Source organism: Pan troglodytes, chromosome 13, assembly GCF_028858775.2.
Source record: "Pan troglodytes isolate AG18354 chromosome 13, NHGRI_mPanTro3-v2.0_pri, whole genome shotgun sequence".
Lineage (NCBI taxonomy): Eukaryota > Metazoa > Chordata > Mammalia > Primates > Hominidae > Pan > Pan troglodytes.
The window spans coordinates 28,568,994-28,575,896 of record NC_072411.2 but is presented as its reverse complement, the minus strand read 5'-3'; the positions used below and the strand labels follow the sequence as shown (position 1 = coordinate 28,575,896).

The window sequence follows — 6,903 nt, the reverse complement described above, 5'->3', positions numbered from 1 at the left end:
GCTCTCCTGCCCTGCTCCGGGCGGACATGCCCTGTCCCCAGTGCTCTCCCGGGCCTTGCTTCCTATGGCTGGTGTTGGTCAGAAGAAAGACGTGTGTGGACTGGGATGTCTGGGCTTTCTGTTTCTCCACAGAAATGTGTGCCAGGGTTTTAAGGCTCTACAGCTTAGGAACTCAATTTCTCCAGAAGTTAAGATCGCTGCCCTAAGAAGAAAATATTCCTGACATGTTCAGCCCATGGAATTCACCCATTTATTCACTCTTAGTCGAACAGCCTTGCTGTAGATCCATGGAGCTTCCCACTCTGACGTGTCCCACATGCATGGTGTGGTAGGAAAGCCTTCACGTTTTTTTTTTTTTTTTTTTTTTTTTGGAGATGGAGTCTCACTCTGTCGCCAGGCTGGAGTGCAGTGGCATGATCCCAGCTCACTGCAACCTCAGCCTCCTGGGTTCAAGTGATTCTCCTGCCTCAGCCTCCCGAGTAGCTGGGATTACAGGCATGTGCCACCACACTCAGCTAATTTTGTATTTTTAGTAGAGCCGAGGTTTCACCATGTTGGCCAGGCTGGTCTCGAACTCAGGTGATCTGCCCGCCTTGGCCCCTCAAAGTGTTGGGATTACAGACATGGGCCACCGTGCCCCACCAGCCTTCATGTATTCTGATGGGCGGGGGGAGACAGTGGGACCAGTGAGCCAGGAGTCCTGAGGCCACCAGGCAAACTTGGTGTCACCCTCAAGTCATTGGATGGTTTCTCTTTCTCTGTGTCTGTTCAGTGATTTCCATTCAAATGGTTACTCTGTGTTGCCTCCAGAAGCCTCAAAGCTTAGTGTGGCTGTCCTCTATACGCATCATGTCCATGCCTGCAGTTTGTACCTCTCACAGCCTCTTCCTTCTGGGTCCCAGGTCCTTGCTCTTCTTCTGCGGTTAGATGTCAATTGTTTATTCGGTCTCATCGTTGCCCCATCACGTCTGCACATCAAGGCCTCCTACCAAAAAAGTGAGGGAGAATAAAACAGTCTTTTGTTCTCATTTGTTTCCTTCTCTGAATTTAAACTCACTATATTGAGAGTCCTTGCAACATGTGTAAGGCATTAATTCTTGGAATGTATCTCATTGACCTGAGAGAGGGCTCAGAAGGGAAAGTGTGGCTGAGATGGGCTCTTTCCTCCCCCTGCTGTATGCTAGGAACCAGGAGTCCAGGATCACAGCAAGCCCTGAGCTGCCAGTCTAGGGACGGTGAGTTTTCAGCATTATTGGGAGTAGGCCCAGAACTTCCAAGGTTTCAACCAAGCCAGAAGGAGCTGCTCCTGGCATATTCCCAGAAGAGCCAGATGCAGTCTTCTCACTTTGGTCACACCTTGAGGTGATGGCTATACCCTTATTTACCTATTCTTGCTCAGGCCAAGCCCACTCTTCTCAGCGCCGGGCCCAGGAGTCTACAACTACATTTCCCAGATACTCTCACCACTTGAGTTCCTTTTAGATTCCACCAGTGGGAGGTGCTGGGGAAAGACCAGACGGTAGAAGGAGAAAAAAAAAAGACATCTCTTCCTGATTTCAGCAACAATGGCACCCCTCCAGCAAGTGCAGGAAGTTCCAGCTCCCCACTTCTCAGGCTCTTTGACACCGGCCCAAGGGCACCCCTTAAGAGTTCTCAGCAGCAGCCCCATGGTGACCTGTCCTCCCAAGCTCCCGGGTGCTAGTAATGCTAATTCTTCCTTTTTGTTCTCTCAGCCCTAAGGGTGCTAGCTCCTTCCTACAGTTGCTCATTTTTGGGTTACCTCAACATCTGCTTCATTCTTTTAGCCTTCTAACCATGTGACCAAAAATCTCCTTTTGTTTGAAATGCCTGGTGTGGTTTTTCTTTCCTGAACCCTAACTGATACAGTACTTGGAATCAGAATTAGAGTTTATTTACAACCTTCTGGAACACATACGATTTTCAAATGAATCTAAGGTACTTACCACTTCCTGCTCATTGGGTCCATTCAGCAACATGGCACCGATGTAATGAATCAATGTGATATTCTGTGGGATGTCAGGAGGCTTAAAGTCTCTGCAGGTAAGATTACGGCAGACAGAAGGGTATGTAGCATAGCCCTGAGGCTAGACAAAGTGCATTGCTATCTCTGAAATAACTCCTTGTAGACTGGACCCTGGTGGATACAAGTATCTTTATTTATTTACTTATTTTTATAGAGACAGTGTCTCACTATGTTGTCCAGGCTAGTCTCAAGCTCCTGGCCTCAAGCAATCCTCCCGCCTCAACCTCCCAAAGTGCTGGGATTACAGGCATGAGCCACCATGCTAGGCTCAACATCTTTTTTTTTTTTTGAGACGGAATTTCGCTCTTTCGCCCAGGCTGGAGCGAAGGGGCGCAATCTTGGCTCACCGCAACCTTGGCCCCCTGGGTTCAAGCGATTCTCTTGCCTCAGCCTCCCAAGCAGCTGGGATTACAGGCATGGGCCACCATGCCTGGCTAATTTTTGTATTTTTAGTAGAGATGGCATTTTGCCATGTTGGCCAGGCTGGTCTTGACTCCTGACCTCAGGTGATATACCCGTCTCGACCTCCCAAAGTGCTAGGATTACAGGCATGAGCCACCGCGCCCGGCCTTGGCCCAACATCTTTAATCATGAAAATCTGAGAGTGAGCTACATTTAGTGTGCATGAAGGAACCATATTTTTCCTACCTTCCATCTCAATCCCCTCACTGAGGTTGTAAAACAACAGGAGATCTTGTAAAAAGCTTAAATCTCTAGATTCAGGGAAGAGAACAAGATTGCTTTAAAAATAATGCCGGACAAACAAATTGTGGCATATTGTTCAATGTGTATTGAATGGCATAGTATTCTGTGCATCAAAGAAAAAGAATGAACTATAGTTGCACATAAGCAAAGGGATGAATTTCCTGGACATAATGTTGAACGAAACAGACCAGACCCAAAGGAGTATGTACTGGATGAGTCGATTTGAATGTCCGTGAATTCAAGAGCAGGCAAAACTATCCCACAGTGATAGAAGTCAAAATAATGGGTATCTTTTGGAGGGGATTAGGAACGGGGAGAAGGCACAAGAGAACCTTCTGAGCTGCTAGAAATATTCCACATCTTAAATTGGATGATGGTTACATGGATGGACACTAATGTAAGAATTGGTCAAGCTGTATACTTGAGCTGTGTGAATTCTAAACATGTATGTCCTCTCTCAATAAAAAAGCAATATAAAATGCTTGGTTACAGAGTAGCCATTTAGAGAGTATTTGTAGAATAAATGAATATGTGACTTGAGCTCTCCAACTCTGTTGCATTTATTTCATTGGTAGTACTAGTTGTGTTTTTTTTTTTTTTTTTGAGACAGAGTCTGGCTCTGTTGCCCAGGCTGGGGTGCAGTGGTGCGATCTTGGCTCACTGCAAGCTCCACCTCCTGGGTTCATGCCATTCTCCTGCCTCGGCCTCCCGAGTAGCTGGGACTACAGGCAACCGCCACCACGCCCGGCTAATTTTTTGTATTTTTGGTAGAGACGGGGTTTCACTGTGTTAGCCAGGATGGTCTCGATCTCCTGACCTTGTGATCCGCCCGCTTCGGCCTCCTAAAGTGCTGGGATTACAGGCATGAGCCACTGCGCCCGGCTGCTAGTACCAAAAGTTTAGAACTTTTTAAATGTTAAATTCTACACCCAAGTGACATACAAAGTTTAAAACACATCTTCTCAGGCTGGGCGCAGTGGCTAATGCCTGCAATCCCAACACTTTGGGAAGCCAAGGTGGCAGGACTGCTTGAGCCCAGGAGTTTGGAGACCAGTCTGGGCAACATAAGGAGACTCCATTTTCTACAAAAATTAGCTGGGTGTGGTCGTGCGTACCTGTGATCTCAGCTATTTGGGAGGCTGAGACAGGAGGACTGCTTGAGCCAAGGAGGTAAAGGGTGCAGTGGGCTATGGTCGTGCTGCCACTGCACTGCAGCCACACTCCAGCCTGGGCAACAAAGCAAAACCCTGTCTCAAAAAAAAAAAAAAAAAAGAAAGAAAACCTTCTGAGTAATGTGGCTTAACAAACAAAACACTGGAGGGCTTATTTATTTAAACTACTTTATACCTCTGAAATATTCAACCCATGTAGACAACTGTATATACAAAGATTTGTTTTAATCAGATAAGTACCGATCATACCTTTGACGTGCCCAAGTGGACACAGTGGCGGAGGACACACAGGAGACAGGGTCCATCTCTGGAGTCTCTCTGGGCCTGCCTTTTGTGAAGGGGAGAGCACAGATGCAGACCAAGGCCAGACTCACTTCAAGTTGAGAAATGGGACAAATGGGACAGATAAAATCTACATCACCCACCAAGATCCTGTCTGAAACCTTATTTCATTCCTACTAGTTAGCAAATGCCTTTAGCTCATCATTGATTGCTCACAAAAGGAGCAAATCCAGAAGAATGTGTATGCCCAGTATACAGGCTAACTTCATGCTGATCTCAACATTCTAATGCTCACGAGGCTCAGTTACTGAGCATTTTCACCACGCCAATCTGATAAGGTTTATAATGTACAGACTTATTGGTATTTAAATCTCATAACATCCCTGTGAGGCAGGAATGCTATAATCCCCATTTTACAGATAATAAGCCTGAGTCACTGATATAACTTGTTCCCAGGTATTCAGTCAGGGCTGGGATTTGGACCTATGCAGGCTGATTCCACAGTGGACTCTTAACCATTACTACATATTGTTTTTTTTTTTTTTTTTTTTTTTTTTTTTGAGATGGAGTTTCGCTCTTGTTGCCCAGGCTGGAGTGCAATGGCGTGATCTCAGCTCACCGCAAACTCTGCCTCCCAGGTTCAAGCAATTCTCCTGCCTCAGCCTCCCGAGTAGCTGGAATTACAGGCATGCACCACCACGCCCGGCTAATTTTGTATTTTTAGTAGAGATGGGGTTTCTCCATGTTGAGGCTGGTCTTGAACTCCTGACCTCAGGTGATCCTCCTGCCTCGGCCTCCCAAAGTGCTGGGATTACAGGCGTGAGCCACCGCGCCCGGCCATTACTACATATTCTTAACCATCCAAGATAAGAAATGATAAAAGTTGTACATAAGGGAGGCAGACAATTTGTTTTGGGGTATTCTGATGAGTGGTATAGCTATGTCACAGCAGATTGGGGTGACATTTGAGGATCATGCAGAGGCCTTGAGCCACCCAGCGTCTCTGCAGTTCTCCTTTCCCAAGTATATTATCTGCCCGCTGCTTGCTGGTTTCCATCTTCGTTTATTCAGTTGAGCCACAAATAATTGTATGCCTATTACATACCAGGTTTCTGTATTATGTACAGGAAATGAGAAGATAAATAAGAAACAGCCTCTTCCATATTTATGGCATATACTGCCCTCATTTTAGTTTCTTCCTCCTGTTCATAATTTCATTGTTTGTTTTTGCATCAGTTCAAACTGTTGCTTGCTTATATGAGGTGACCTCAAAGTGACTTTTTGAAAGTCCTGACCCTTTGCCTTTCAACATCATTTAAGAACAGCAATAGCATCTGGATCTTCTCAGTAAAATGCCTTTTCAACAGCTCAAAGCAAGGCTTGTTTTTGTTTTAATTTGGGAATGTTTCAAGTGAAACTTAGTTCCATCATTTAATTCCTGGCAGCCCAATAACGAGGGAGCAATAACTCCCTTATCTGTGGGCTTTTAATGACTACATAGTACCATCCTGGGAGCAATAGACTAAGGCCTTCTTCCAGATGCCATGTTTTAAGGTTTTCAGCTGGAAAGACCGTCACTCCGTAAAATTTATTTTGATTATTTTAAGTCAGGATTTGGCCTTCTTATTCAGAAACAAAAAGAAAAAAACTGGCCCCTGGCTTTCTGCCTCCTGCACTTCTGGCTCTAGGCCATATGATCATCTAATTTCTAGTTTTTCAGGCAGACAGAGAAGGTTACAAACTGGCAACCATGTCCTCAACAGCAGATAAGCATATCAAGTCTGTAACAGGAATTAAGAAGACTGCTATAGAATTTTTTTTTTAAGTCACCTCCTGTTTCACAAAGCATAGCTGTCTCTTCCTTTTCGTCCTCCTTGCCCATTCTCTTGGAGAAGTCCAGGTCCAAAAGGCACCAGACACTCAATTGACTAGGGTTTTGCTGCCTATAGGTAATTATGCTAAAAGTCTGGAGTAGTAGATCTTATGCTCGCATAATTATGCATTCTAGAGCAGAAGGTTTTTGCTGGAAAGCTTCACTGTTAGATATGATTTGCATTTTTTACTAGATACTTGTCTTTGGTCTTTGAGGACAAACATATCAAGGATTCCTTTGTGCATCAACAGAAAAGCAAAACACAAAACAGCCTATATGTGAGCAAGGGGCCGTATTTTAATACAAGAAAGACATTACTCTAGAACATGGCTCGCCTTTGCTTCAGGGCCTAGCAGTTTATTTTAGCCATAAGGGTAAGGGAGCAGGTCAGAAATGACTTTTAGTGTAATCCTATCTGTAATTAAAAATACAAATGCTGTCATAAGATCAAATGTTATCAAAAATCAGTATTTAAAATTAAATTTACCCCCAAATTTCTTTCAAAAAAAATTTGTAATGTTCTTTTTCAGTGAAGCCTTTGCACTGCTAGAGCTGAAGAATGGGATCAATCGGCTTGTTGAATAATCCTGCACAGTAGGTATTCCGCTGAAGCCAACTCTAGCTGGGGGCTCGAGAGCGAAAGACACAGATGGGGCCCTGCCGCCCCTCGAAGAGTCGGATGGGCGCGCCCGTCCCCGGTGCATCAAGAGGCTGGCCCGGCCAGGGGCGAGCGGCTGGCACCGAACCCCGCGCACCTCGCCGCGGGCGGGGCTGGGCCGTAGTCCGCTCGATTTAAGGCTGGTATCCAAGGCTGCGGCCAGTCAGGC

General features: G+C 45.5%; 1 long non-coding RNA gene across 1 annotated transcript; it reads right to left on the bottom strand.

Annotated features, from left to right (window-relative positions):
* Positions 1 to 370: 370 nt before the first annotated feature.
* On the bottom strand, positions 371 to 4,309 carry LOC134808037 (uncharacterized). The gene is made up of 3 exons (XR_010150016.1): positions 4,171 to 4,309; positions 1,965 to 2,155; positions 371 to 985 (listed from the first exon to the last, which is right to left on the bottom strand). It is a non-coding gene; the product is annotated as an uncharacterized LOC134808037 (long non-coding RNA).
* Positions 4,310 to 6,903: the final 2,594 nt, after the last annotated feature.